This window comes from Falco punctatus (genome assembly GCF_963210335.1).
Source record: "Falco punctatus genome assembly, chromosome: 1".
NCBI classification, from domain to species: Eukaryota; Metazoa; Chordata; class Aves; order Falconiformes; family Falconidae; genus Falco; species Falco punctatus.
The window spans coordinates 100,186,003-100,208,355 of NC_137580.1; the positions used below are offsets into that span (position 1 = coordinate 100,186,003).

The 22,353-nt window shown below is 44.9% G+C and overlaps 1 long non-coding RNA gene across 8 annotated transcripts; it reads right to left on the reverse strand.

Annotated features, from left to right (window-relative positions):
• Window positions 1-7,314: 7,314 nt before the first annotated feature.
• LOC308066062 lies at window positions 7,315-22,196 on the reverse strand. Of its 8 annotated transcripts, none has more exons than XR_013929008.1 (4): window positions 22,044-22,196; window positions 21,087-21,134; window positions 19,260-19,379; window positions 7,315-8,595 (listed from the first exon to the last, which is right to left on the reverse strand). It is a non-coding gene; the product is annotated as an uncharacterized lncRNA (long non-coding RNA). The 8 variants fall into 8 exon arrangements; XR_013929009.1 differs by having other exon boundaries at window positions 21,936-22,062; XR_013929010.1 differs by lacking the exon at window positions 22,044-22,196 and adding an exon at window positions 21,929-21,952.
• Window positions 22,197-22,353: the final 157 nt, after the last annotated feature.

Here is a 22,353-nt window from a genome sequence, read left to right on the forward strand (position 1 = left end):
GCAGTGTAGTCTGGTCTCTGGAGGAAGGAGAGACAGATGTGCAGTAGAATCTGGCTGATGATAAAGCCTTGTTGCAGCCTGATAGCTTGTTTATGCTGCAACAACAGCGTACCTGTCTTGTAGTAGGAGAGTTTTGTGTCCTGCAGGAGAGTTACATGGTGCCAACCTGAGCTCCTTACACAGGGGCAGCAGAACTAACTGTTCTTCGCTGCCACGTCTGGCCTCAGAATGAGCTGCCTCCTGGGGACAGGTAGGAGACCAGGAGAGCTCTAAAACAAGGTAGGATACCACTTGCAAAGTGCTGAGGAGATGGGATTGGTGCTTTGCTTCCAGTTAATTTCTCACTGTTTGAAAACTCGTAGGAGGGGCTGCTTATGCACTTAACATCAGGCATATGTTTAAGCACTTTTCTGAATGGATGTTTGGTCTCCAACAGCCATCATCTTCCTCGTGCATAAATAATGCCTCTTTCCTGTGACATTAGTGAGTGTACTGGTTGGCGGCTTAGTGAGAACTTTAATAGATGAAGTTCAAAAATGGCAGCAATAATGGCCTGAGAAGAGCAGAGCACAGCACCTGCTATATTGTGCCTGTAATCAGGAGTGTTAGGAGGGCCAGGGTTACATGAGTCAAGCAAGTATGCCTGAAACTGTATAATTTTCAACCTTTTTGCTGATTTGATATGAAGACCTCTGTCAACGAATCCTTCATTATGCAGACTTCCTGCTCCAGCTCTGGAAGGAACAGCAAATTAAGCAGCCCACATATGTAATATTAATGGCTGGAGAAGCAGCACTGCTACTCTGTTTGTATGTACTGCTAATGCTCATTAAAAAATTCCTGTCACATTGGAAGGATGGCTGGTAGATTACATACGACAAGTTCATGCATCTGTCTCCTTAAGACAGCCCCCAGAGCCTGGAGGGACATGTTCAGTACTGAACCACATTTGTTTGCACCATCTACCAGAACTCACTTGCTCCTTGTTTTGGTGGGTGCAAATGAGGCCACCTGTTGAATTCCCCTTCTGCAATCACAGACACTTCTCTAACTCTGATGCTGTGCCAGCACACCGACAGTGGCTGGATATTACCTATTTGGTTCCTGAATTCAGTGGCAGAACTCAAACCAGTATTACGAGCACAGAAATTTTGCAATTTTCAAGTGTAACAGAGACTCTGCTTATTCATGTTCAGACCTTTGTTCCTAATAATTAAACTAGCGCTTTCTACAGTCAGTTAATATATTAATGACCTAAAAACCAGAGAGGTTCACTGTTCAGCCCAGATGACAGGAGACTGCAAAGATGATTTAAGAGTCCCATTTTCAATATTTCGCTCAGTAAGCACAGATGAACAGAACGGAGGAGAAATAAGGATAGAAGTAAGGCAGCTATACTCTCCATGAGCACTGCTTTCTTTAGCACATGCTGGATGTGTCTAGCCGCCTGTAGCAGAAGCATGGGTGCAGTGGTAGCTACAGATTTTCACTGCAGCTTATCCCCCATCTGCTCCTGCATATTAGCATCTTGGCCTGCTTATACAGAGGCCAGTTCCAGGAGCTGGTCCTGGGAGCCCCAGCTGCATCCCTGTGTGGCCGTGCTCAGGAGAAAAGCACAGAGCAACTTTCTTTCAGTGAGCCATCAAAATCACAAGTTTTCTCTGAGCAGCTCACCCCTTGTGCTATGCCATGAGGCCCCACTGCAGAACTGACAGGTATCACCCACCAATTGCCTCTGCCTGTGTGAGCGTTCAGGGCTGCCCAACCTCTTCGGTATCTCACTGGGTATTAATGGAGAAGTGTGGGCTTAAGAGCAGGTGCTAAGTGGGTCCCCAAGAGCTTTAGTTCTTCTCCCAGCACTGACAATCCATGTGCCTCTGCTTCCTCTATTGCGCCTTCTGGATTGTTTGCTTAGATTAAAGTCTGCAGGACTGTGCCCTGCCTGTGCTGCTGCACAAGCAGGGCCATGTTGTTTGGTGGAAAGTGCTATTGCACAATCCCATGTGCCCCTGTTTCTCCAGCAAATCCTTTGTCTGACTGACTGCAGACACCCATTTTCCATCTTGTTGTCATCAAGCCAAAAACCCAAATCACTGTGCTCCTCTCTGCCATTAATAATTTTTGCAGGGTATTTTTCTCAGTCCTCCCTCTCAGGCCTCATCAATACCTTTGCTCTTAGTGTTTGGCATTCCATTCTGTTCTGCCAGTCAGAATATCAAGGTCAAATCAATTGCTTTTGTGTTTCTCCCTTAAATAAATAGTGTCAGGCTGCCATGTCCTAACACAAAATATTTTGTAATATTGAAAAATCCCAAGTATTGATTAGACCTAGTTCTGTACCTAGCTCTCTGCACAGGCTTGATGGTAGCTTTAATACAGCACTCAATAACGTGTCTTTTGCAAGACCAATTCATACAGCCTAAAGAGGCATTTTTGGCAGGCTGCAGGTGCAAGCTCAGAAATACTTTTTTCATTACACTGCATAGCCCCCACACAGTCATGCCGGCCCCTGAAGAGCCAAGAGGATTTTTTTGTTTTGTTCCCTGGTCTAGTATAGCACCAGTGTCCCCCACTCCTAAAGCATCAGTGATGAGGGACTGTAACTGAAGAGGATGCTCTTCCAACCTAATTATAATGATTTGTGAGGCTACTGGGAATGATGGCTGCAAAGCAACAGCAGACAGAGAGGACAGACAGACAATCTGAGCACCATTACTCAAATCAGGTCTTAACCCAGGGGAATTTCAAGGTTTTGAAGCAAGAGATGTGCCAGAGTGCAGAAAAATTTGCTAACAGCTGAATTGCGCTGCTTTGATGCTCCTAAAAACATAACATTACCCTCTCCTCTTTGGAGTCACGCCCTTACATCTTGAAAGCCTGGCTCAGCTTCTCATCACTACCCCCCAGCAATGGCCTGGGCTATGAATGGCCTCTCCTCCATGTGGGACATAGGCTTGGAAGCTCTGTAGAGGATGGAGAAAAAGAAAGTGGCAGAGGGGGGGAAAGGAGCAAAAGGGGACTTAGCTAAGCTGGGACAAGGGAGGCCTGACCTGTTGGGAAGGGGAACAGCAATAAACACTGCCATTTCTGGGCTTCAGGGGGTGTCAACAGCCTGTCTGTGTACTGCAGAGTGCCCAGCTACCCCTGAAAGCAGACCTGAGCTGTCAGGAGCAGTGCGGTCTGTAGTAGGATTTGCAGGGCTCTGGGTTTCACCAGCTCAGCCTGGGAGGGCCTGGGCTGTGCCTCACCTGCCTTCTGCCTGCCTCAGCCCAGCCTGGGCTGGCTCGGGCTCCCACCAGCACAGTACGTGTCCTTGGTGAAAGGTTGCTGGTTTAATCACGAGCTCCTGGTCTGCTCCCAATGGGGCTGGTGTTGGGCGTATATAATGCGGTTGCAAAGCACGAATCTCTGAAGGAAATGCCTCACTCATTAGTCTTACCTGCTGCTTTGGCTTTGGATGGAAGCAAAGGGTGGGAGATTATAATTTTGTATTATAGGCCAGAAGGAAGCCTTAAACAATACATACTCATGTGTTTGTATGTATATATACATATATGTATGCCTTACATGTATGCGAAATAGACTTATACTGTACCTGTTTCTAGCCGTAATTCATAATTTTCTTACTACAAACTTACCCATCCTCATCTTAATATTTTCATTTACCATACTTTGAAGAGCTAGAAATACCTTGTCAGATTGAGACAGCTCTTGAGAAGTTTAATTTTCCTAATGCTTGTTGGAAATCCCCTTTCTGAATCTGCAGGAATGTTAAGGTTCTTAGTATGAGCTGTGCAGAGAGGGAATTTGCAAGTAAAGCTGTCAGTGAATTGCAATTGGGTTAGGAGAGGCTTGACGAACAGCACCGATGGGTGCAGGATCTGTCTCCTGAGGTGGGAAGGACACTTGTTGAGCCTGCTGTGGTGGCAGAGCTGGGGGGGTGGGGTGGGGCGTAGGGTAAGCGCCAGCCACTTGTTTTCTCTCTGTCAGACCTACAGGGAAATAGAGAAAATTAGAGCAGCAGCACACGGGGCATTTACAAGCAAAGGTAACAGTGGTAATGGCTTTTGCTGCTGATTCCCCACCTGTATGTAGAAGACAGGAGATACAAACACACCTATTTACTGGCACTGAAAAACGAACTACAGTCCCTCGCAGCTTTTAGTGTTTTCATAGATGCAACAGATCAGTCTCATGAATTATTTTGTTTTTTCTTTTTAATGCTCCAAGTGCTTGTGATCTGAGAAGAGACTGATGTAACACAGCCTCTCCATTTGCTCGGGTCCTGCTGTTTACCTGGCATTGCAAAATTTGTCAGAGCTGCTAGGGATGTCGGGGAGTGTTCCTCCCAGGTGTGGCTTGCAAATTGCTCCAAGGGAAGGGGTAGACTTTGGCTCAGCTGTTCAAACTCTCCATTGACAGGATGGATGTTAAAGAAACGAGTTTGTACAATGGAGCTCAAAAAATGAACCCACTACAATTCTTCCCAGGTTATTTTTTTCCTAGGATTTCTATCCTGCCTCCTCAGAACAACAGTCCACACAATATTTAAGATGCAAAATCATAAGGGCTCCCGTGCGCTGGTTGTTTGGCTAAGTTTTAAGCAGCTTTACAAGATTACTTGTGTCCTTCCTTCCCTTTCCTCCCAGCTCTCCTCATACACCTTGTCATTATGGCACAGTGAAGGCAGCAGCCTCCAGCTGCCCCAGCACACACTTCTGAAAGGGGAAACTCATGGTAACTCCTAGAGGGGCTTCACAGATGTAGACTGACGATGCTGGGGAGCAGCAAAGCATCAACTGACGTGATCTTTCAGAGACTGGGGGTTCTGATAGTGATAATGTGGGAACCTGATAGTGTCAGACCTAATAAGCAGCATTTAACTCAGCCACAGGGTGCTCTCCACACCAGTTTAGATTTGGAGGAATGCGCAATGTGTTTTCAGCTCTTCAGTCCCTGTTATGAACAGCTATAACGTTATAAGGACTTACACTACTGAATGATTTCCTTTCCCATATGTGAATAACCCCGTGTGTGTGAAGTCCCTGTGGTCCAGTCTGTCTGTGTTTGCACCAAGGCGGCGCACAGCTGTGTCAGTCACAAGTGGCATCGCTTCTGGTGTGGGCAAGACCCAAGCGATCAGATCTTGCAGGTTTTTGGAACTCCTGTCACACTGCAAGGAGTCCAGCCTCCCGTTTGGGGGTGCTGCTAGAAACCCTGCCGTTGTGAGCAGGGTATTACAGTGTAAAACAGCAGCAGCTAGAAGAAGTGAGGAAACAAATGCAAAGTAATTCCAAAAAGATTCAGAAAGAGCAGTCAATTAAGCCAAAACTTTTCAGGGTTAAGAAGTGTTCAGTCCATGTAAGTGGAGAGAGAGTGATGGGCAGGAGCCTCCATGAAGCCTAGCTGTGCTGCAGAGAAGCCCATGCTGCTCCTTGAATTATGCCACAGAGAATGCTTTCTGGCAATTCAACATTAAAATGTCAGAACATTGTGATTCTGGGGGCATCCACAGCTGATGGAGTGTATGTCAGCTGCTTGGGAATTAAGAGTCCGGACTTCTGTGGATGGTTGTCTGGATAAAAAGCAATAAATACAACACCACCAAGAACAAATAAATACATTGGATCTATGGGGCTGTGGTGGTGTCTTGAGCATTGTCTTGGCCAGGACACTCAGGAGTGAACTATGTCTCCAGATTAGGCTCTGGCTCTGCAACCACATGTGCTTTTCAATGTAGGTACATGTAGAGGAATGAAGCTGGGTTAATTAGCATTGATAATACACAACTGTGGGCTGGCTTCAGGGGTGGCAGGTTGGCCAGTGTAGATAAGATGCAGCTGTGGCTGGTTAAGTGGTTGGGCAGCCAATGAAGAGAGAGCAGCCAAGGAAGAGAGAGGAGGAAAAAGCAGAGAGAAGAGAGAGAGCATGTGAGTGCCCTGGATGAGGAGAGACTAGAAGACAGCAGAGGGGCTGGCATGAAGAGTGTGCTGGTATGTGATGGTAAAAGACCTTGTTGCAGCTTGATAGTTTGGAGAGTGCTGCGACAGGTACATAGTTAAGCTTCTTGCAGTAATAGAGCTAGTCCTATGTTTACCCATCCTGTATAAACAGATAGTAGGTTTCATCCATTTGTCCTTATATTTATCTTTACTGTTCATCATCTAAAGCCAAAATACCCAAGGAAAGGTATGTACTTGTTTGGACTGGAAGATAAATAGCAATCTGGAGGTAACGCTAGGCTTCAATGAATTCAAAACACAACGCTATAATTTTATTGCTGGAGAATATGCTTTCTTGGACTGTCCCTGGGAGTAAAGAGTTGCAGTGGAGGAGTCAGGCTCTTAACTCTTGTAGCAGTTAAGCCAGTGGGCCTCAAGCAGACCCACAGAGGTGAGGAAGGAGACCTCAGGCCAGTCCAAAAGGAGCTGCTTCAAGCAATATTCTTGTGAACCTTTGGGACAACTACTACTACAAACGTGAGACAGAAAGAACTAATTGTGATGGGAGAGGTGAAGGCTGTTTATTATTTTCTGTGATAGTAGCGCTAATAAAAAATTGTGATTTCCATATGTTTTCTTACAGGTTTGCTTGGGCTCCCTGGCCCTCCTGAGCCTGTGCATCTTTTACCCTCACCAAGCTGTGATCACACTGATTTGTGCCCAGAACATCTTTCATCCACGTGCTCTGAGCTGTGGCTGCAGCAAACAGCTGCTCCCCAGGTCAGGCTATGAGACAGACAGGCGAGCAGGGGTGGGAGCCCTGGGGCTGGGCCAGGCTGGGGGCTGCAGGGGGGGATGCACAGCCAAACTCTGTCCCAGGGCAGCCCCACACCCACCCCCAGCCCAGTGAGGGTGGGCAGCTTACTGCTGGGGGGAAGGCAGCCATGTACATGGCAATCGATTTTCCTGCTATTTTTCCTTTTAATTACAAATGCCTATTTCAGTTGCAAAGCAGTTTGATTTGGGGGATAGTCTCTTTCAATTTTTACAGAAAAGTGCAACACTCCCAACTGGTCTCTTGCCTAGAAAACACTATTTTATTAAGTTTTTCTTATTTTATTCTTTTTTTTTTTAATGACTACCAACACAGTTGCTGGTAGTATACCTGTTATCACTGTTATTAGAACCCTCCAACCCTGTGCTGACATCCACAATCAAAATCGGCCTTTTATTACCATATCCTTTTGATAAGTTTGGTCTAGTTGGCATCAGATATTCTCTAGCAAAGAGTTCAGGTTGTTAAGACTTAAAAGACCTCTGAGAGCACCCTGTGCGCTACCTCTGTGAGGAGATTAAGACATGGACTCCAGAATCCGACCAGAAGACCCTTTATTAGTCTAAACCCCATGCTTACATATCCTCATTCATTGTTCACATGCAACATATTAAAACTGGTTAATCAATACTGTTCACACACTTCTTGGCTACATATAATTACAGTTAATTACTAAGCTACAAATGCACTGAACTTCTTGCATATTTTTCCTCTCTTCTTATCTCTGTGAGTCTCATGTTTTCAGCCAGCGGCTGAGACATGGCATTGCACATCCACTCGGGCCTTGCTTCATATCCCGTTTTTCTTCAGGTGTTCAGCCAACCTTATCTTACTTTCTTTCTTCTTTACCCTTCAAGGTCCTTCACAGGCATTGTGGCCTCCAGCACTTGCCATAAAGCTCTCTACACCTCTGCTGCAGATCCAGTTCTCAAAGGCACAGGGCTGGGCTGTGCATTTCTATCACAAATGGACAAGTTTTGTGTTCTTAAAACTTGCTGGGGAGCTAATTCTCCTCTTGGTTTTGGAGCTGCAACATTAGGGTTAGTGGCCATGCACTGATGAACTGGAGAGAGGACTTGGTCCCCAGTAGCTGCCTGGAAAGTGGAGCTCATGAGGATGGATGGAGTTACAAGCTGGCTGTCAGCCCAGCCCACCAGTCCTGCAGCTCGGAAAGCAGAGGTAGAGTGGGTGTCCAATCCTTGAACAGCTGGCAAAGCTGATGTCCTCAACAGACCCATGTAGTCAGCATAGCTGTGCTGAATTGTCAGGTCTAGCAGGTATTGGGCAGCAAAATAGACAAGTGAAACATTTTCAGAAGCGTAGGACTTAACCTTCCTCTTTGCACCAGCTGTTGTCTCACACACACACTGGCTCAGGAACTGATGAGGATTCAGAAAGGGGAATGATTGAAAGACTGGAAAGCATCTTGGAGAGAGAGTCGAAGAGTGCAATCCATGCCATGTATCAAAGGGAACTTTCGTGGTGCTTTGATCACAACCCCTAAGCACTCAGGTGGGAATCATAAATTTAACAGATTCTTTAATCCATAGGCAAAGACATGACCATCAGGGTATGAAGCTGTAGCTCTACAATGCAGAACCAGAAACTAATTTCTTGTAGTGAGGGAACAAGTCATCAAGGATTGCAACAGGTTTGTCACTTGTGGTTTCAGATGTTTTTCTGGAAGCAATGTTCTGGTTCAGGTGCTGCCACCAGCCTGGACGTAGGAAGTGAGAAGGTCTCTGCTCTGCATAAGTTTGAATTAGATGACCATGTTGGCGTCAAAAAAATAAGGCGGCAGTCTCTGGGTAAGGCTCTCTGTGGAAGAAAAGGCAAAAAATAACGTTCTCTGCTCTTATTCCTTTGAATAGGAACTGTGTTACATCTAAGGCATGCTAAGGACTGGTTTTAATCTGGTGCAAGTGCACAGACTGCAGTCATGTTATTTCTCATTTCACTGAGATTAACAAAGAATACATTTCAAACTGTATATTGCTCATTGCCCCTGAAAAGGCCTGACAGAGTTCACTGAAATACAGTTCCCACAGACTTCACTGAGCACTAAATCCTTCAGAGCTAGATTCTAATTTTAGCTACAGCAGAGCACATCCAAATAGTGCTACCTGCAGCAATCACTGTGGTTTTAGAGTCAGAGCATTTGAGCAGCTCAAACTTTCCCATTACTTTTGCCTTACAAGGAGTCCCATGAAATGGGGCCGGTCATCTCCTGTGCAAGCTTGTCCACACCAGGCAGTCCATGCTGCAGCTGAGAACTGAACTCACATCTCACAAACCCTAGTCCAGAGTCTTAAAAGTGGGCTTACTCCTCATTTTGGACTAAACAATAATAAGAAAAAAATAAATTAAATTTGCTAAATGGCTGGTCTTTCAGAATATTCCATTAATCTTTGTTTTGTTGGTGGCAGGGGTAGCAGCTCTGCCATCTTCTGCTTTTAATCCCAGTCAAGTGACTGGCAACTAAATTGCATGCTTTGAATAATTCTGTGTGTTTTCTCACTAGGATACTGAGCCACAGCCTTAACCTTCCCAGTAGTTCATGGCAGTTACAGCTGAGTTAGATTAAAATATTATTTTTACCAGCTACCTGAAAGTACTGCTGCAATCTGATTTATTCTCATTGATAGTGCCTGTTTGTTTAGTCTTTCAGATGAAATGAACTTACTGTTCATTTACTACCAATGCCAAGGGAACTGTTGTATTCAAAAATAAAGGAGTATAATATGCAGCAAAACATGGGTGTTTTGCTTATGCAGTTGCCTATATACACAGTGGAAATGATTCGGTGGCTTACGGTGTTAATCTGCTTGCTCTGCAAATGGATACTTGCAGCTTTCATATCAGCCCACAACTATCCCTCACTCCAAGGAGGAAGCTGGTGTACCCAAGGCCAGAGAAGGAGCCTTTCGCTCTGAGATTATGTGCAGCGTGTTGTCGCAAACTCTGCAAAATCTGGATTTCTCAGAATTTTCTGTTTCTCTGAAAAATACAGGTGAACTAACAAGATGGAACACTTTAAATCCTCAGTTTTAAAGCAGTAGTTAGTGTTGAGTGCCTGGATTATGACACAAAAGTCTGATTTCAAAGCTGTACCGCACAGCCAATATTCCTAATAAAATCAATGGGAGATGGGAATTCCAGTGAATATCAGGCCCTGGTGTGTCAGGGGAAAGACACACATGAAAGCTGCTTGTAGCTGGGCATCTATTTGGTATTCAGCATTCCCCAAATCTGAACTCAAGGTCTAAGCCATTAGTCCTTCCAAAATGTCTTTGCAAGGCTTACTCTCTTTAATAATGTTTTGGGGTTTTTTTGCATTTCTCAACAAGATACTGCCAGTTGAAATATGTTGTTGAAAATGTAGTTTTCACTTCTTGCCATATATGGATACTCAGTCACACATAAAACTCAAAGTAATTAAATTTTAACGCTGCCATAACAGAATTTGACTTTGCTTGTTAAAACCACTTATATCAGGCTACTCACTAGAAAGGTTCTAACCTTGGAATGTGTTGCAGGGAAGACTGGAAATAAATAAAGAGAAAAGCAGGGAAAGCATCACAAGTGTATCCTCATTACTGCATTTATGTTGAAGGGCTTGTCTGCTTTTCCTCCTTCCAACAGATGAAGCAAGAAGGTTTTGGTTAAAATAAGTTTATCTTCTCGGCCTTTAATAGCTTGAAGCTAAAGCCCAGAGGGATAATATGACTCATTTTCTAAAGCAGAGATGCTACACAAATCTCTTCTGCTAGTACAGCCAGATTCCCAGATCTTCCCCTGATAACTGTGTGCAGCAACTTGATTGTCATACCTCTTCAACAGCCGAGGCTGTACCTGATTTTCCTGTTTGGGCAGACACCTACTTCAGCTGTAAACTCTTCTGACATTTCTGACGGAGATAATTATAGTGCTCTGGGGCACTTCTGGCCTTCCCAAAAATAGATGGGAACAGGAACACATGCATTTCCAGGCAAAACTAAGAGGACGTTTGGGAGAATAGCATCTATATTATGTGACACCTGCTGCAAGAGCATCGTGGAAATGCCCATTTCATCTCCTATCTTTCATTGGTTTTTCCCTGCTTCCCATCATTGAATTTCTGTCTTCCCAGAAAACTTCTAATATTAAGACACATTAATGGAAGTCCTTGCATGCATGTTATTTGTTTGTGTGAAAACTGTACTGGTTCAGGAACACATTTTACATCAGGTGATCCAGTGTGACACCTTAGGAAGGTCCCAATAAACATACTGATTCTTACACACCTACACTGTGCAAAGTTAAGGATGGATACAGTTTTCTGTGGGATTTGAGATCAAGCCATCATGTTGTCTTTGCTTAAAGTAGAAACCTGGTTTGCTGTGATTCAGGAAACAAACTTTTATTCAATTAAAGGAAGGTTACCTAATGTTAATTTTTATAGAATAACCAAGTTACATTTCCTTCTCAAGACAGCAGAGCAAAAATGATGCATTACTTAATACTTTTAAATGTATTTAAATAAAGAAAAATTGGTAACAAAGAAACAAAGTGCTGTTGAGGGGGGAAAATGCAAGCTGGACTGTGGCTAAAGCCTGGGGAACACTTCTGCTGCTCCTCATCTGTAGCTGTGTTCACCAGATGGACCCACGAGAGCAAGGGCTAGTGAAGGGGATGGGTAGGCACTGCCCCTGGCAAGCATGGCGGTTCACAAACAGCAAAGTGATTTGGCCATGCATTGCAGTGGGTGAGGTAAGTTGTGAACACTTGTACAAGTTAAGCAGGAGTTTATATTTGTTTTAATTTGATTTCAGGTAACTCCTACTGTTAAATTTATTTTTAAAAGAAAAAAAAATAGGGAAGAAGCTAGGAGGTTGTAAGGGATGGCAAAGGCTATGCTCCAAGCATATAACCTTGTGATATATTACTCAAATTAAATTAAAGATTCTGTAGATCATTTCACTTCATTAAAGCCTCTAAAATAACAGCACAGCTTTTCAATGGCAGGGATTAATTTCTGAGGCAGTAGAGGGGCTTTTAGTTTCAGTGCCTGAGGTAACATGATTGCATCAAATAAATGAAGTACGAGACCTCTATCTAGCAAGGTTATAGTTATAGCAGGACTTATGCCTTAAGAAGATTTGTGCTGAAATACACAACAATGGAAATTGCAATGCAAGAATCATAAATATCATAAAGAGGTTATATGACTTGCTTCTGGAGAAGGAAGGGTTAAAAGGTGCTGTAGGGATTTCTTTCTATACGCTGTTTCAGGTCATGTGTCCACAACTAAAATTCCTCAGTAACCAGATGTTCTCTGCTGTTCTTATTAAAATATATTGTTTAATTTTAAACAAATGTTTTAAATTAACTTAAAGGCAATGCTCTAGGCAAAATGAATTTCTAGAACCATTTTTCAGGCACTGGACAAAAGAAATGCTGGCCTACATTTTTGGAAAGGATGAGAGATTTCAAGTGGCCTCAATACCTAAAATCAGATGTCATAGGAATGACATGGAATAGTTATTAGATGAAAATATGGTTCATTTGAAGAGGATTAAATTGTACATTAAAATTATCTAGCTCTCTAGAAAATGTAGACTGTCTTTAAAAAATCTGAAATCCTGGTTTTATCTTACAGTTTGCTCTTATATTGGGGACCATGTGTCTTTTTTTTTTTTTTATAGTATCCTTTACTCTAAAATTCTAAACGCAATCAAGATTTTGGAAGATCAAGACTTTCCTTTGGCTACGTCAGACAGAATTAAAGGTACCTGTGGCATCTAGGAATACTGGGACATGTGCAAGGCTGTAGAGCCCTGCTCTTAGATGGGGTTAAGTTTCAGACATTAAAGCAACTGGGCTTGGACCAACCAGGCAGAAAAGGGTGGAAGTGAAATAAATCCTGAGGTGATGAAATTACTTTGGGCAACTTAACAAAAAAAAAAAAAATGCTCAGATCCCACTGAGCCATTAAACGACTGATTTCCACATGGAAGCACCCATCTCTGCTGACAAGCCTTTGACAAAACTGTTTCTTTATTTTCATGTGGAATGGCTCTTGACCAAAAGATTAAAAAGACTGAGGGGACAAAGGGACAGGACAGGTTAGGTTATGAGCCCAACAGACAAGAGAAAATATGTTGAAACAGAAGACTGAAGTGCTTGTGTATTCATTAAACATGAAGGTAGCATTTGCAGATGATTGGGTTGCTTAATACTCAGGCTAAGTTGACAGTAAATGAATTGCATTAGGAGCACAAATACTTTTAAATCTTCTGATATATCACTCTAAAATATTGAAAGAATGTGCCAATACCCTTACTGCCACAGTCATCCTCCGGTTCCTCCCTCCGCTGCTGTTTCTTTCATTTGCAACTTCGTAAGTCTGAAACCCTCTCCATTTCTAAAATTAGCTGTAATGGGTCCAAAGAGAAAAGCCTGACTATTGCTTTCCTTAAATCCTTCGAGAGATATAACTAAATCCTTTCCCCAGTTCTATCAAGCTACGTTATGTCCCTCCAAACACTGTATAGTCCACCTCTAAGGTACTCTGGTTGTTGCTAAGGTAAGCAACTTCAGTACAAACAGTTTTCCAAAGGCTGGTGTTCAGAGCCAGCTGTTGATTGTGCGTTCGGCAAAGGACAAGAGTCTCACAAATTTTCTGTTCACTCTAGGGAGCAAAGATCCCCCCTGCTTCCTACTGAGACCCTCTGTAAGGGGTAAGAGCAGTCACCTGTTAATGCTCTCCATGGCAGGGCAGAAGCAGAGGCAGGAAGTGCAGTGCTGGCTCTCCTTGCTGGGGAGAACAGCAGAGCCAAGACTGGTGAATTCTTGCTGGTCTTTTTGCGTGGGACCACACAAAAATGGGAAGACTTAACTCAGAATCAGTGTTCATAGAGAATACACTGTTAAGTCTGTAAATGGGAATGTAGAAACTAACTCTAAAAATTGTAATATGTATGCTTTAGGGCTAATTAAAATTAAATCCTAATTCAGGAAGCTCTCATTCTACGCACCACAGGCTCTAGCTGGGTTTTGCCACACACTACCAAACTGCCTCCACTTCTGAAGCAATCGTGCCAAGAAAAGAAAGAGCATAGTATACCCATTGTACAGGTCCACTTCTTTCATTCAGTTCCTGTGGATTCAATGGCAGAATTAATTGCAAAATAAAATGCGTGTAACTGCATTAATTAACAGTACATTTCAAGATCCTGAAATACAGAATTAGCCGCAGGGTAAGTGCACAATGCAGGTTTTTCCTGCAAACAGAACAAGTGCTGTTTTTGGAGCTTTATCTGTATTTCATCGAGGTGTGCCTTGCTTAAAAAGCTGCTAGGATAAGAAATAGGGCTTTGAAGGGGGAAGATAAATACTATAATTAGGGCTGCAGGACAACAGAAGGATTAGTCTTAAATGCAAAACAATTTGAGTGAAGTTGCTTGAAAGATAATTATACCTAAAATTGCTTGTATGGGTCTAATATTTTCTTTCCAAGGACTTACAAGACTCGTTGAATATTTATGGGCCTGGAACATAAGACTGGATGAAATTTAAAACATAAATTCAACAGCAATTCATTATGATGGTATTCCCCAGCAGTTGCTGCCCCAACCTTTTAGCTTTAATAGATAGGATTTATGTTGCAGAACACAAGCCTGTGTAATAAATTGTAGCAAAACTGAATGCCCTTGATTGATGAACGCTGGCTCATTTGATGACTGTGGAGTAGTCCTGAGGGCTGATCTCACCGTTTTGGTTGTTTGGGGTTTTTTTTTCCCCTCTTGATGCATATATTGCAGAAGTGTTGTTTGGGATTCTGGTATGGTTATCACATGCAAATGAGCATGCTGTTTCCCAGATGCAAATTTCATATTTATAAATTAAATACAATCTGAAAAATCATATATTAATTACATTCTGAGGGTGTAGCTGAATTTCTCACTTGAACATGTTTTGTTTTGCTGGAAATAGAGCAAATTCCAGATCAATGTATTTAGTTGCTTGAAGCTTGGTAATGAATGTATCATGCTTTAGAAAGCGCCTTCTGATTATTACTGTTACTAATGATTTACCATTAGCTCAATAGTTAGACCTCTATCCCACATTATGTACTTGTTTATTTGTTTTTAATAATCTGTATTTCTCAGAAAGCAACCAATACTATAGGAAGGGGGTTGGAGAATGGCTAAGAATCAAAGACAAGTTATCAGAGATACAGTGGCAGAGGAGATATGAGAAGATTTAGGAGGAACAAAACTCCCTGAAGCGGGCTCAGTTAGCTACAAATGGTCTTTTTTTTCTTTAATGCCTATAAAGGTCCCATACCACATACGTTATACTGCACATCCATGTTGTAGGGGTTCCTCCTTCAGTATATAGTTTGCTGTGGCCAAAAGAGAGACTGCAATCCCACAATAGGCCTCACTGGTAACGGAGGCATCCAAAGAAGCATGGCTCCTCCAAAGGCAGCAGGGAAAACCCAACAGGCCGGTTCAGTTGCAGATTTAGAAACTGTTCAGTGGTAGATGTTGGCTGGTGGCATTTAAACTGAGAATGAGTGTAGATGTACTTACATCCCAGCATGTCAAAGGACACGCTGGAAATAATTAGGAAAAATTGTGCTTAAAAGGGAGCATAGCAATTCTCCATTTCAGGTCAGGCCAGTTTTGCCCTTGAGGATTGTGTTATCGAAGGCAATGCTGAGCAGAAGCCCATTACAATGAAAGTTTCTTAATAAAAATTTCTTCTTTATATCTAGTCTGAATCTACCCTCTTTTAGTTTAAAACCACTAAGCCTTGTCCTATTGTTACAGGCTGCACTAAAACATTTGTCCCCATCTTTCTTACAAGCCCCCTTTAAGTACTGAAAGGCCACAATAAGGTCTCCACAGAGCCTCTCCTCCGGGCTGAGCAACCCCAGTTCTCTCAGCCTGTCTTAGTAGAGGTGCTCCAGCCCTCTGATCATTTTTGTGGCTCTCCTCTGGACCTGCTTTGCCAAGGACTCTGGAGCCAGATGCAATATTCCAGGTGGGTCTCACGAGAGCAAAGAGGCAGAATCACTTCCCTTGACCTGCTGGTCACGCTTCGTTGGATGCAGCCCAGGATATGGTCAGCTTTCTGCCCTGTGAGCACAGGTTGCTGGCTCGTGTCCATTTTTTGACCCACCGGTACCCCCCAAGTCCCCCTCTGCAGGCCTGCTGTGGCTCCCTTCACCTCCCAGCCTGTATTGGTGCATGCCCAGTAGCGTTACTGGCTCCCAGACCACAGCCGCCAAGGAGTCAGAGAGCTCTCGCTCTCTGTGTGTTGAACGTGCAGCTGCAGTACAGCTGGGGCACAAACTCATGGAGTTTTATGTTCTTAAGTGCAGAAGGCTGCAGAGGAACTTGTAACAGAGGAGATGAGAGCTGGTGACAGCTGAAACCTGCCAAAGGGCAAGACATGCCTCCAGAAAACTCAAACAGGACCTTGGTTTTCCCAAAAACCAAAAAAAAAATACCAAAGGTCTGCAAACTTTGGAGTTCGGAATAAATGAGCCAAGGAACTGCATGTCTAAAATTTTCAAAAACATGGGTTCTTATTAGAAGAGGCCCCTTAAAACCAGGCTGTTTCACTCACAAATCCTGAAGGACAGGACCAAGTCTGCTGGATTACAAAAGCCCTCTAAGGCTCACTGTCTAGGCACTGCCACACTACCCTCTTAAGAGCCTCAAAAAGGCCAGGGCAGGTGATAAGTCAGACACTGCTGAGGGGACAAAATGTTATCGGGACCCTCTTTGTTATACCTCCCAGTCTCAACAGGTGGACAGAAGTGAGTATTAAAGACATCTGTATTAGCCACAGAAAAAAAGAGATTTTAATTAGAAAGTATGAAATATGCATGAAAATCAATCATTAACCTCGCTTCTTTATGGTAGTTTAGTTATGATCAAGCAAATAAAAACTTTTAGGAAAATATACCCATTCTTAAACCACTGTATGAGACTTACTTTCTACAGCTTATAACATTCAAACAAGTTGAGAGTACACTTAAGAATTCAACTAGTATGAGTTTTGATCCTGTAATTACACTAAAAGATAGTGTCAGGAAGAATGCAGCTTAATTCCTATGCTTTGTCAAAGCCATGATTCCTGCCATTTGAAGAAGAACACCTGTACAACACATGGAGTCTTTCAAGATACAGCAACTAGTAACAGCTTTCTGAATGTAATCAGTAGCTGCCTGTCAAGTTGTCTCAGAGAGCACCCAGAGGTACTGCACACAGCTTATATACAATAAAGAAACTGCAGTACATAAAACTCCACATGCAAAGTTTAGTGCTGTTAACATGGTCCTCGATTTGCATACAGATATGACACATGACACTGGAAAACTCGACCCATGTTAAAAGGAAGGAAACAGGAAATAAAAATAATAATACTAAAAAAATTAAAAATTCAATCCTCTATCGCCATCCAATGGAAATTAATGAGATGACATCCCAGCACAGAATGCAACCTACCATAGAAATCATTAAGCTATTAACTATTTTAATGTAACTATGATCAGAAAAAGCCTCCACATACTACTCCATAATATTTAGGTATGCTTTGCTAAATTTAAGGTTAATGTTAAAGAAAATGTATTTTTAAATAAGAAATTTAAAGTGCTGAAGCAGCTAAGTGGCAGAACCAGGCCTCATCCCTAGCATAGCCCTAATCCAAGGCTGGTTTAAAACCAACTCCAGTTAATCGGTGGGAGAACAGAGAAGCAACAGATGTTCAATTTGTGGACACAGGTGCTCTCAGAAACACAGGTGTTTTTAGAAAAATTGGTATATGTGAATAGGAGCTGCCTGTTCAAAGATTAAGCATGCTTGAAGGAGTGTGTGACTTAAAGCAGGCAGAAAGAAGATCACGATCCAAGGAGGAGCTTGGAACCAAGGCATAGACTGGAACTGAGCAGGTGAATCAACTGGGACAAAGTCAGGTGATGGATTCACAGAACCAACAGGACCAAAGGAAACTCCTAAAAACTTCAGACATTGACTAATGATCTGATAAGTGTATATAAGCTGTGCTGTATTCCTTGGTTCTCTGCCACTCGCTGGGGTGGTGGCTCAGCTCTGAGTTGTGACTAAAGCAAGCCCAGCGGTAACCATGTCTGTGTGGATTTTTCCTTTATCACACTATGGCTATAGTTGCCATTTGAATAACTGACTGAACATCAAGTGTTACTAACAGAAACTGATAATCATAGAGTTTCACAAAGGTGGGTGGACACTTCCAATCTAACTTACCACACATGTGGTAGAAATCAAACTAGCTATATACTTTTTCCAAACAGCAGAAGAAATTGCTCGTTGCATGCAATGTAATTTGATTGCTTTCAAAATGCCTCTCCTGGATGAGACTGTTTGCTCCTTGCAAGTTTCTCTTCCTCTCCGTTGATAATATAAGAAGTGAGAACAACCGGTTCAGACCGAGTAATCCCAGTGGAGGCTAGCAACACAAGTAAGGCAGGAGGCCTACATGTGATAACAAAGAATTAGATACAGAAAAGCAGGGTTTGACCCCAGACATTACATTCGTCATGCCACAGCCTCTGAATACAGAAAGACTGCTAAATGACACAACAGTAAGAACGGTATCACCTCAATTCTGTGACAACAGGAGAAGCTCTCGTACCTACCCACTATTCAGCTCTTGGCTTAGTTTAGCCTTTCAGCTTTTAAGAACAGAAAAGTTAAATCTGAGTTACAACAAATCAGCAAGTTTAGTTCATGCCAATACACAGAACTACACTATCTCCCAGAACAGATAATAAGGACCTCACATGTTAGAAAGACGAAGTCGGGACAGCATTACTGTTAGATTGCAACACTACCAGAATCGTTCCCGGTTTGTACTGAAGTACAACAGTAAGTCATAACATGCAAAAAAAGGCAGAGGAGAGGTTTATGTAGCCAAGGACCACTTACTCCAACTTGTAACTGATTAATAGATTTCAGTTGATTTATCAGGTATGCATTAACACACACACAGCAAACATAGTAAGATGCAAGTTTAGGCTTAAGGGTCAAGTCAGCAGAGCTTTCCTTGGAGAGAGGCTCTTTAACCAGCTCGTCCCATTTGTCAGCCTCCTAGGATTTAAAGATGCAACCGAAGTCAAGTTTTGCCAGAGCAGCTGCTTGATTTCTAGTAGGAAAAGCCTGTTCACTCAGCAGCTTTGCTCCTGAAATGCATCAATGAGTCCTTGTCCCAATTTCAGAGGGACTTGCCTCACAAAAGTACCGAGTATAATATATATACACACACACACAGAGGAGCTTGTCTGATCTGCCAGTGTAATAGATTTGTGTCCTATAAACTCTTCAAGAGTCTGTGGTGTTTAAAATGCTGTGAATTCAACCGTCCCTTGTTCCCACAAATCTCATAGCAGGCATACAGTGATGGAAAGGCTATGAGAGCATCCATCCAAGAATGGCAGAATAGCATCTTACCATGTCTGTCGACTTCTGGAGTCACACGATGGGCAGCTTTATCCAAGCATCGTTTAAATGGCTTGTGCTCTACATCCTGCTGCTGCTCTCCTGTTATATCCATGGCATCGACGCTCAAATCTGAAAGCAGCGAGCAAGGAAAGCAGTCTATGAACACACAAGTGTTATGGCCTGTGGCAAGCTGAGGAAACGAAAAGACAGAATTTTTCAGCCAGCAGGGTAAGAATGTGCCATACCGGGAGAGCGTGTACAGCTAGGGCCAAGTGACCAACAGGGAATAAATGGCTAAATGGCCTTCCCAGGTATGGGGTTTGGTTTGGTGTCCCAGAAGAACCGTTTCCAACTTCCAAGAAAACATTACCCTGAAAGGTACACGCGCTTAAGGCAAAAAGCCAAAAGCAAACCCCTCAAAGACCAGAACCATTTTTAGGAACACAGGGGTTAAGGCTAAAATTGGTTGAAAGCTGCCTCCTACTTCTTCCCCCACCACCTTTCCCCCTTCAACATCAGCACATTTCCTTGTGATCCCTTTTTACAAAAAAAGATGAAGGCCTGTGGTATCAGCTTGGTACCAAAGCACCATGATGCGCTTGCTGGCTACATGCTCTCTTAGAAGGCTGATAGCTTCTCCGCACAGAACAGCCGGGGCTTCGTCTCTCTGGCCTTCCCACACCCTGTGAAATGTGAGGAAGGCAAAGACCGATAACATCTTGGGGGTTCAGGAGGAAGTCAAGATGCACTACATCTAGAGCCCAATGCATTACCCAAAGGAATTACCACAACAGAACAAGAGGCAGGAACGATCAGTAGACAGGCAGATAACATGCATGGCAGTAATACCCAGCCAGACTTGCAGGACTTCCAGTCACTTCATCCCTCAACTTGGTTTTGAATTTAGTTAAAAGGTAATCAGATTCTTAACGCTCATTCTGCTTTTATAACTGCTGGAGAAAAGCTAACAAGTGGCATTGGCATTAGTCAGAATTCAAGTACAAAAATCACAGCAAAGCTATACCTTGTCAAGTGACTTCCAAAGCAGGCTCTCGAGCCTTTCAACAAGATAGTCAAATCTGGAGTCACAAGAGAGCTGTGCCAGCTCCATCAGTGTGACTGAGCTCTCTGACAAAGTACACCGCCATACAGAAGTGTAAGTGGGTTTATACCTCAGGCTCATTTAAGATCTAGAAAAATAATACTGCCTGACTGGACGCACTGGTTTAAGCGCCCAGCAGGCCTGGCTGCGTAACCACGAGGTATCACCAACTCCTCCCTGGCTGTTGCCCAAGCAGCAGCGCAGCACTCAGAAGCAGCGGGCACACGGAGCCTCGTGGGCCCTCGGCAAGTACAAAAGTTATCCCTCCGTAGTCAGCAGTCCGACTCACAAGCACAAGGCATATGTGGAATGCTGCGGGCATTTCGGGCGAGCGGGAGTCAGATACGAATACTCATGGAGTTCAAGATCTGATCCGTTTATTATACAAACCAAGTAAACTTTTATAAGGCATTCTATAAGCGTGTTATAATATGATTGGCTATCTTACAAGCGTATAATAATATGATTGGTTAACAATTGTTTATTGGCAAGATTTCTGCTTCTGCTTATTCTGGCACGTAGGCTCCTTTCTGCGGTTTCCTAGTTCCTCTTATCACGTCCTGTTGGCCTTGGTTTTGTGCAAACATCTGCAATCTGTTTCTCTTTCTTCATTCCACTGTTCTGGTCGTGACCTCGTCCTATTTCTTCAGTATTTTTCCACTTGCTTCAGAGTTCAGTATAATCGTTCAACACAGCAAGAGCCCCAACAGTGGAAAAGTAACATCTAGACTGACCTTCAGTTTAGCTCCCCTTGATTTGTCAATGTACAATTCCAGATGAACCTAGGTACAAAGAAAAAACAAAAGAGCCCCGTTTCACTGGGAAGTAAATCCAAAGGCCTCTTCCCCTCGGCTGCTCTGGCCCAGGAGCTGACTGTAAAGACACAGGATCAGCGAGACACCAGAGCTGCTGCCTCCCAACCCTCCCCGGTAGTTCAACGCTTGCGCTTTGTAATACTTCGGGAAATCAGCAGTCGGGGGCGAGGGGTGGGGATTCCACCGCCGCCTGTCTTTTCCTTCTCTTGCCCGCTCGCAGGGGCGGGAAGAGGCTCCTGAGCCGCCCCCCTGCGACAGCGTTACAGCAGGCCCCAAGGCAGCCTCTGCGGCCCGCGGGGGCCGGCAGCCCCTGCCCGCTGCCACGGCCCCGGCCAGGGGAAAGACAACGCCCCGCGCAGAGCTGCGGCGGCTGCAACGGCTGCTCGGGCAGCCCGGAGGCGGCGGGGGGGCGGCAGGACGCCGCGGGCCGACCCCCCCCCGGGCCCCGCGGCCACAAGGGAGCACCGGGGCCGCCCCACCGCCGCTCCTCACCTCCTCGCTGAGGTAGCAGCGCAGCTCCAAGAAAAAAAAAAAAGGCAGCACCGTGAGGAGCCCGCTGACCACCGTCACTGCCGGGGAGACGCGAACCGCCGGCAGCCCCTCCGGCCCCGGGCCGGGCCGCCCGCCTCAGTCCGCCCGCCGCCGCCAGCAGGCGCTCCCTGCCGCGTCCGAGCGCTTGCCCGCCACGTCCCCCCCAGCCGGCCGCTGCCCGGCGGCCACGCCCGGGTCGCCCACCGGCCCCCGCCCGCCCTCAGCCCGACCGCTCACGCAGCACGCCGCTACACGTCCCGACCCGAAAGTCTTCCAGGCTCCCAGCGAAGGCCCCGCCCCGCCAAGGCCGCCCCAGGGTGCCGCGCGGGCCGGAAATAAACCCACCTTCAGGGGCCGGGCCGGGCCCGCCGCCGGCCCCGCCCACGCCCGCCGGCCCCGGCTCCGGCCCCGCCCCGCCGGGCAGCGCGGCCCGGCCCGGAGCCGGCCGAGGAGGGGCTGGGGCTCCCGTTCTGCGCCGGGGCGGGCAGGGGTTCGGTGCTGCCGCGGGCTTCTCTGAGCCTGCCGGCCCCCGGGGCTCTGCGGGGGCCACCGGCGGGGTGCGGGCTGTGCCGAGTACGGCTACCTGGGGAAGGGGGGGGCGGGGAGAGGCAGGCGGAGGAAAGACCCCGCTCCTTTGTCCCACCTTCCAGCCCTG